General features: G+C 45.6%; 1 protein-coding gene across 2 annotated transcripts in view; it reads left to right on the top strand.

Annotated features, from left to right (window-relative positions):
* The first annotated feature begins 293 nt into the window (after positions 1 to 293).
* TJAP1 (tight junction associated protein 1) overlaps positions 294 to 7,328 on the top strand; it is a 54,946-nt gene continuing 47,911 nt past the window's right edge. The window contains exon 1 of one of the 2 annotated variants that reach the window (XM_040430850.1): positions 294 to 336. The gene's annotated coding sequence lies outside the window, so the exon portion shown is untranslated. Of the gene's footprint in view, positions 365 to 7,328 lie in introns of both variants that reach the window. The other variant, XM_040430852.1, reaches the window with a different exon arrangement.

The following is a 7,328-nucleotide window of genomic DNA, read 5'->3' as shown; positions in this document are numbered from 1 at the left end:
TGATTGGTCTCCTGAGAGCCGCGTCTCTTTGTGTGAATGCTGCCGTCAGGGTTTGTGTCAGATGTCACCATTTATAACGGGATCTGAGCTTCAGGTCGTTGGCAGAGGCCGCGCTGTTCTCTACACTATGTGTCCTAGGTCGGCGCCATTTTTTGTAGGTTAACTGGCTGATGACTAAGGGTGTTTTGGACTCCATTAAGATGGCGGACTGTTCTCTGCTTAATTAATGTAGCAGCGGACAGACGAGCGAGCGACTGAGATGGTGACGTCACACGTTTAGCGTGGGGATTCCTGAGGATTACCCGGCGTGCCCCGCGGGAACATGGCTGCCCGGAGGTGAGAGGAGGAGTGAGGCGGATGTGGGGTATGTGGTGGCGCCTTCTGCCTCCTGGGGAGGGGGCGCCAGTGAGACCGGAAGAGACAGCTGTGACACGGGAGGTGGGGGCAGGGCAGTCTGAGGGGAGCCGCCTGCTTAAGGGGGTAGGTGGACAGTCTGGCTCAGATGACGGTGGAATTGGTAGGAATGCACTGGTTCCAGCTTAGGGTGGGCTCACACGGAAGGGCGGGTCCCTTCTTCTGCCCATAGACTTGTATTAGCACCGAAAGCAAAGGGAATGCTTTGTAAAGGCTTCCGTTCTGCGTTCCGTTATAATACAAGTCTATGGGCAGAAAAAACGGATCCGCCCTTCCGTCTTATGGATTCCGTCATTTTCCGTTATAATCATGTTATAACAGAAAGCCGTAACGCTAGCGTGACCCCGCCCTAGGCTCCTTGGTTCTGGCAGACTGTGCCGGCTGAGGACAACCTACTGGAAGTCACCGGATCCATCTGCCGGACCCAGAAGTGTTAGGGCCGGCAAACACAGGACCCGCCGAATACAAAGCGCTACGTACGGCCGCTTGTCTGCAAGAACAGCCGGCCAGAAGTGGAAGATGCCATCTTATTAAGGCTACATTCACACCACCGTATGTGGATCCATTGTAGTAATGCCTATCCTTGTCCGCAAAACGCTGAAGAATAGGACATGTTCTATTTTTTTTGCAAGGCCATGGAACGGACATACTGATGCGGACCCATTAAAATGAATGGGTCTGCATCCTATACGTGAAAAAAAACGTAGTGGACACGGAAACAAAATACGTTTGTGTGAATGTAGCCTGATACTGTTTTCTAGTGATGATAGATAATCAGTTCTCACCCCTCCTGTGCTCTCCATTGTCCTTATACTATACACGGTGATAAGCAGGGTGTTCTAGTGATGATAATCAGTTCTCACCTCTCCTATGTTCTCTCCTGTCCGTATACTATACACGGTGATAAGCAGGGTGTTCTAGTGATGATAGATAATCAGTTCTCACCTCTCCTGTGCTCTCCATTGTCCTTATACTATACACGGTGATAAGCAGGGTGTTCTAGTGATAGATAATCAGTTCTCACCTCTCCTGTGTTCTCTCCTGTCCGTATACTATACACGGTGATAAGCAGGGTGTTCTAGTGATGATAGATAATCAGTTCTCACCTCTCCTGTGTTCTCTCCTGTCCGTATACTATACACGGTGATAAGCAGGGTGTTCTAGTGATAGATAATCAGTTCTCACCTCTCCTGTGTTCTCTCCTGTCCTTATACTATACACGGTGATAAGCAGGGTGTTCTAGTGATGATAATCAGTTCTCACCTCTCCTATGTTCTCTCCTGTCCGTATACTATACACGGTGATAAGCAGGGTGTTCTAGTGATGATAGATAATCAGTTCTCACCCCTCCTGTGCTCTCCATTGTCCTTATACTATACACGGTGATAAGCAGGGTGTTCTAGTGATGATAATCAGTTCTCACCTCTCCTATGTTCTCTCCTGTCCGTATACTATACACGGTGATAAGCAGGGTGTTCTAGTGATGATAGATAATCAGTTCTCACCTCTCCTGTGTTCTCTCCTGTCCGTATACTATACACGGTGATAAGCAGGGTGTTCTAGTGATAGATAATCAGTTCTCACCTCTCCTGTGTTCTCTCCTGTCCTTATACTATACACGGTGATAAGCAGGGTGTTCTAGTGATGATAGATAATCAGTTCTCACCTCTCCTGTGTTCTCTCCTGTCCGTATACTATACACGGTGATAAGCAGGGTGTTCTAGTGATAGATAATCAGTTCTCACCTCTCCTGTGTTCTCTCCTGTCCGTATACTATACACGGTGATAAGCAGGGTGTTCTAGTGATGATAGATAATCAGTTCTCACCTCTCCTGTGTTCTCTCCTGTCCGTATACTATACACGGTGATAAGCAGGGTGTTCTAGTGATAGATAATCAGTTCTCACCTCTCCTGTGTTCTCTCCTGTCCGTATACTATACACGGTGATAAGCAGGGTGTTCTAGTGATAATAGATAATCAGTTCTCACCTCTCCTGTGTTCTCTCCTGTCCGTATACTATACACGATGATAAGCAGGGTGTTCTAGTGATAGATAATCAGTTCTCACCTCTCCTGTGTTCTCTCCTGTCCGTATACTATACACGGTGATAAGCAGGGTGTTCTTAGTGATAATAGATAATCAGTTCTCACCTCTCCTGTGTTCTCTCCTGTCCGTATACTATACACGGTGATAAGCAGGGTGTTCTAGTGATAGATAATCAGTTCTCACCTCTCCTGTGTTCTCTCCTGTCCGTATACTATACACAGTGATAAGCAGGGTGTTCTAGTGATAGATAATCAGTTCTCACCTCTCCTGTGTTCTCTCCTGTCTTTATACTATACACAGTGATAAGCAGGGTGTTCTAGTGATGATAGATAATCAGTTCTCACCTCTCCTAAGCTCTCCCCATTGTCCTTATGCTATACACAGTGATAAGCAGGATGTTCTAGTGATAGATAATCAGTTCTCACCTCTCCTAAGCTCTCCCCATTGTCCTTATACTATACACAGTGATAAGCAGGATGTTCTAGTGATAGATAATCAGTTCTCACCTCTCCTGTTCCTTATACTCTGTAGTTTTATGCTCTTTCAGTGCTCTTAGTTACAATACCTGAATCTTTGCTGCACATGCTCAGGAATATGTTCCTTCTTTGAAGATCAGATGAGGATGTTTACTGCTGGACAACATGAAGGCAGTATTAAAGGGGTTGTCTGGGAGTAAGTAACTTTTCCCAGGTGCCCGCAGCCGCCTCTGCTAAGGAACGAATTGCACTTACCTGCAGTTCCAGTCATTTAATTTGTCCTCGGCACGGGCATGATCATCTGCTCTGCTGCAGCCAGTTTCTGGCTTCAGCGGTGATGTGTCTCTCGTGGAGTCATTCACAGCAGGGGAGCAGATGGTCATGACAGAGAGGAAGTAAATAAGCCATAGGACAGACAGACGGGAGCCAGTGCGGAGGAGCGGCGAGCGGGGAAGCGTGAATCTTTCCACAGCAGAGGCTGCGGCTCCTGTGAAAAGTTATTCCCAGAAAACCCCTTTAAGGCGAACCCTGGATGCAGCCGCTGCATTATTACATGTCTCTGATTCCCAGCTAGACCTGCACAGGATTCTCGCCATTCCCAGCACAGACACAGTTCCTCACTGGTTCCAGTTATTACGTGCACAGCGCAGGACGGATTTACTTCCAGAAAGTCAGAGAATGTCAGGAATTTCCGGAAGTTCTAAGTCTCCTGATTACTGACCTGATGGGGAGCAGAAGCCGCTGTCTCTGACTGCAGGGAACCTGTTATTACTGAATCACTGGCCGATTATGGCGGAGTCAGAACTTCGGCTTATTCACTCCACAGCCCTTGGGTCGGTGGACGGGTCGCTGGGGGTCAGGGCACTGGTTTGGTCCCATGTTTGGGTTGTCTGTGGATAGGTCTGATATTGGGGGTTTGTGGTCCAGGCTCTCCAGCAGGTCCAGTCCATCCACACGTGTGATCGGGGAGTCGAGCCCTAGAATAGACAGACCCTCACTTCTAACACCTAGGGACTGGCGAATGGTCAATGTGGGTGATAGTGATCAGGGTCCGATAATGAGAGAACATAGGCCAGAGACTCTTTACTGTAAGAGCGGTGAGACTATGGACTCTTTACTGTAAGAGCAGTGAGACTATGGACTCTTTACTGTAAGAGCAGTGAGACTATGGACTCTATACTGTAAGAGCAGTGAGACTATGGACTCTATACTGTAAGAGCAGTGAGACTATGGACTCTTTACTGTAAGAGCGGTGAGACGATGGACTCTATACTGTAAGAGCAGTGAGACTATGGACTCTTTACTGTAAGAGCAGTGAGACTATGGACTCTTTACTGTAAGAGCAGTGAGACTATGGACTCTACTGTAAGAGCAGTGAGACTATGGACTCTTTACTGTAAGAGCAGTGAGACTATGGACTCTTTACTGTAAGAGCAGTGAGACTATGGACTCTATACTGTAAGAGCAGTGAGACTATGGACTCTATACTGTAAGAGCAGTGAGACTATGGGCTCTTTACTGTAAGAGCAGTGAGACTATGGACTATATACTGTAAGAGCAGTGAGACTATGGACTCTTTACTGTAAGAGCAGTGAGACTATGGACTCTATACTGTAAGAGCAGTGAGACTATGGACTCTATACTGTAAGATCAGTGAGACTATGGGCTCTTTACTGTAAGAGCAGTGAGACTATGGACTCTATACTGTAAGAGCAGTGAGACTATGGACTCTTTACTGTAAGAGCAGTGAGACTATGGACTCTTTACTGTAAGAGAAGTGAGACTATGGACTCTATACTGTAAGAGCAGTGAGACTATGGACTCTATACTGTAAGAGCAGTGAGACTATGGACTCTATACTGTAAGAGCAGTGAGACTATGGACTCTTTACTGTAAGAGCAGTGAGACTATGGACTCTATACTGTAAGAGCAGTGAGACTATGGACTCTTTACTGTAAGAGCAGTGAGACTATGGACTCTTTACTGTAAGAGCAGTGAGACTATGGACTCTTTACTGTAAGAGCAGTGAGACTATGGACTCTATACTGTAAGAGCAGTGAGACTATGGACTCTTTACTGTAAGAGCAGTGAGACTATGGACTCTATACTGTAAGAGCAGTGAGACTATGGACTCTGTACTGTAAGAGCAGTGAGACTATGGACTCTTTACTGTAAGAGCGGTGAGACTATGGACTCTATACTGTAAGAGCGGTGAGACTATGGACTCTTTACTGTAAGAGCGGTGAGACTATGGACTCTATACTGTAAGAGCAGTGAGACTATGGACTCTTTACTGTAAGAGCAGTGAGACTATGGACTCTTTACTGTAAGAGCAGTGAGACTATGGACTCTGTACTGTAAGAGCAGTGAGACTATGGACTCTATACTGTAAGAGCAGTGAGACTATGGACTCTTTACTGTAAGAGCAGTGAGACTATGGACTCTATACGGTAAGAGCAGTGAGACTGGACTCTTTACTGTAAGAGCAGTGAGACTATGGACTCTATACTGTAAGAGCAGTGAGACTATGCACTATATACAGTAAGAGCAGTGAGACTATGGACTCTTTACTGTAAGAGCAGTGAGACTATGGACTCTTTACTGTAAGAGCAGTGAGACTATGGACTCTTTACTGTAAGAGCAGTGAGACTATGGACTCTTTACTGTAAGAGCAGTGAGACTATGGACTCTATACTGTAAGAGCAGTGAGACTATGGACTCTTTACTGTAAGAGCGGTGAGACTATGGACTCTTTACTGTAAGAGCAGTGAGACTGTGGACTCTTTACTGTAAGAGCAGTGAGACTATGGTCTCTTTACTGTAAGAGCAGTGAGACTATGGACTCTTTACTGTAAGAGCAGTGAGACTATGGGCTCTTTACTGTAAGAGCAGTGAGACTATGGACTCTATACTGTAAGAGCAGTGAGACTATGGACTCTTTACTGTAAGAGCAGTGAGACTATGGACTCTTTACTGTAAGAGCAGTGAGACTATGGACTCTTTACTGTAAGAGCAGTGAGACTATGGACTCTATACTGTAAGAGCAGTGAGACTATGGACTCTATACTGTAAGAGCAGTGAGACTATGGACTCTGTACTGTAAGAGCAGTGAGACTATGGACTCTTTACTGTAAGAGCGGTGAGACTATGGACTCTATACTGTAAGAGCGGTGAGACTATGGACTCTTTACTGTAAGAGCGGTGAGACTATGGACTCTATACTGTAAGAGCAGTGAGACTATGGACTCTTTACTGTAAGAGCAGTGAGACTATGGACTCTTTACTGTAAGAGCAGTGAGACTATGGACTCTGTACTGTAAGAGCAGTGAGACTATGGACTCTATACTGTAAGAGCAGTGAGACTATGGACTCTTTACTGTAAGAGCAGTGAGACTATGGACTCTATACGGTAAGAGCAGTGAGACTGGACTCTTTACTGTAAGAGCAGTGAGACTATGGACTCTATACTGTAAGAGCAGTGAGACTATGCACTATATACAGTAAGAGCAGTGAGACTATGGACTCTTTACTGTAAGAGCAGTGAGACTATGGACTCTTTACTGTAAGAGCAGTGAGACTATGGACTCTTTACTGTAAGAGCAGTGAGACTATGGACTCTTTACTGTAAGAGCAGTGAGACTATGGACTCTATACTGTAAGAGCAGTGAGACTATGGACTCTTTACTGTAAGAGCGGTGAGACTATGGACTCTTTACTGTAAGAGCAGTGAGACTATGGTCTCTTTACTGTAAGAGCAGTGAGACTATGGACTCTTTACTGTAAGAGCAGTGAGACTATGGGCTCTTTACTGTAAGAGCAGTGAGACTATGGACTCTATACTGTAAGAGCAGTGAGACTATGGACTCTTTACTGTAAGAGCAGTGAGACTATGGACTCTTTACTGTAAGAGCAGTGAGACTATGGACTCTTTACTGTAAGAGCAGTGAGACTATGGACTCTTTACTGTAAGAGCAGTGAGATTAGTGGACTCTTTACTGTAAGAGCAGTGAGACTATGGACTCTTTACTGTAAGAGCAGTGAGACTGTGGACTCTTTACGGTAAGAGCGGTGAGACAATCATACTGTGTGCCAGAACAGGTTGTGATGGGGATCTCAGTATAAGGCCTCCTGCACACGGGCGATTTTTTTTCCCATTTACTGGCCATTTTTTGCGTTCCGTATACGGTCCATATACGGAACCATTCATTTCAATGGTTCCGCAAAAAAAACGGAATGTACTCCGTATGCATTCCGTTTCCGTTTTTCCGTTCTGTTTTAACATAGAACATGTCCTATTATTGCCCGCAAATCACGTTCAGTTGCTCCATTCAAGTCAATGGGTCCGCAAAAAAAACGGAACACATACGGAAATGCATCCGTATATCTTCCGTT

The sequence above is a fragment of the Bufo bufo genome, chromosome 4 (genome assembly GCF_905171765.1).
Source record: "Bufo bufo chromosome 4, aBufBuf1.1, whole genome shotgun sequence".
NCBI lineage: Eukaryota > Metazoa > Chordata > Amphibia > Anura > Bufonidae > Bufo > Bufo bufo.
Note: the sequence above shows the minus strand (reverse complement) of the source record. Positions and strands in the feature narration are given on the sequence as shown.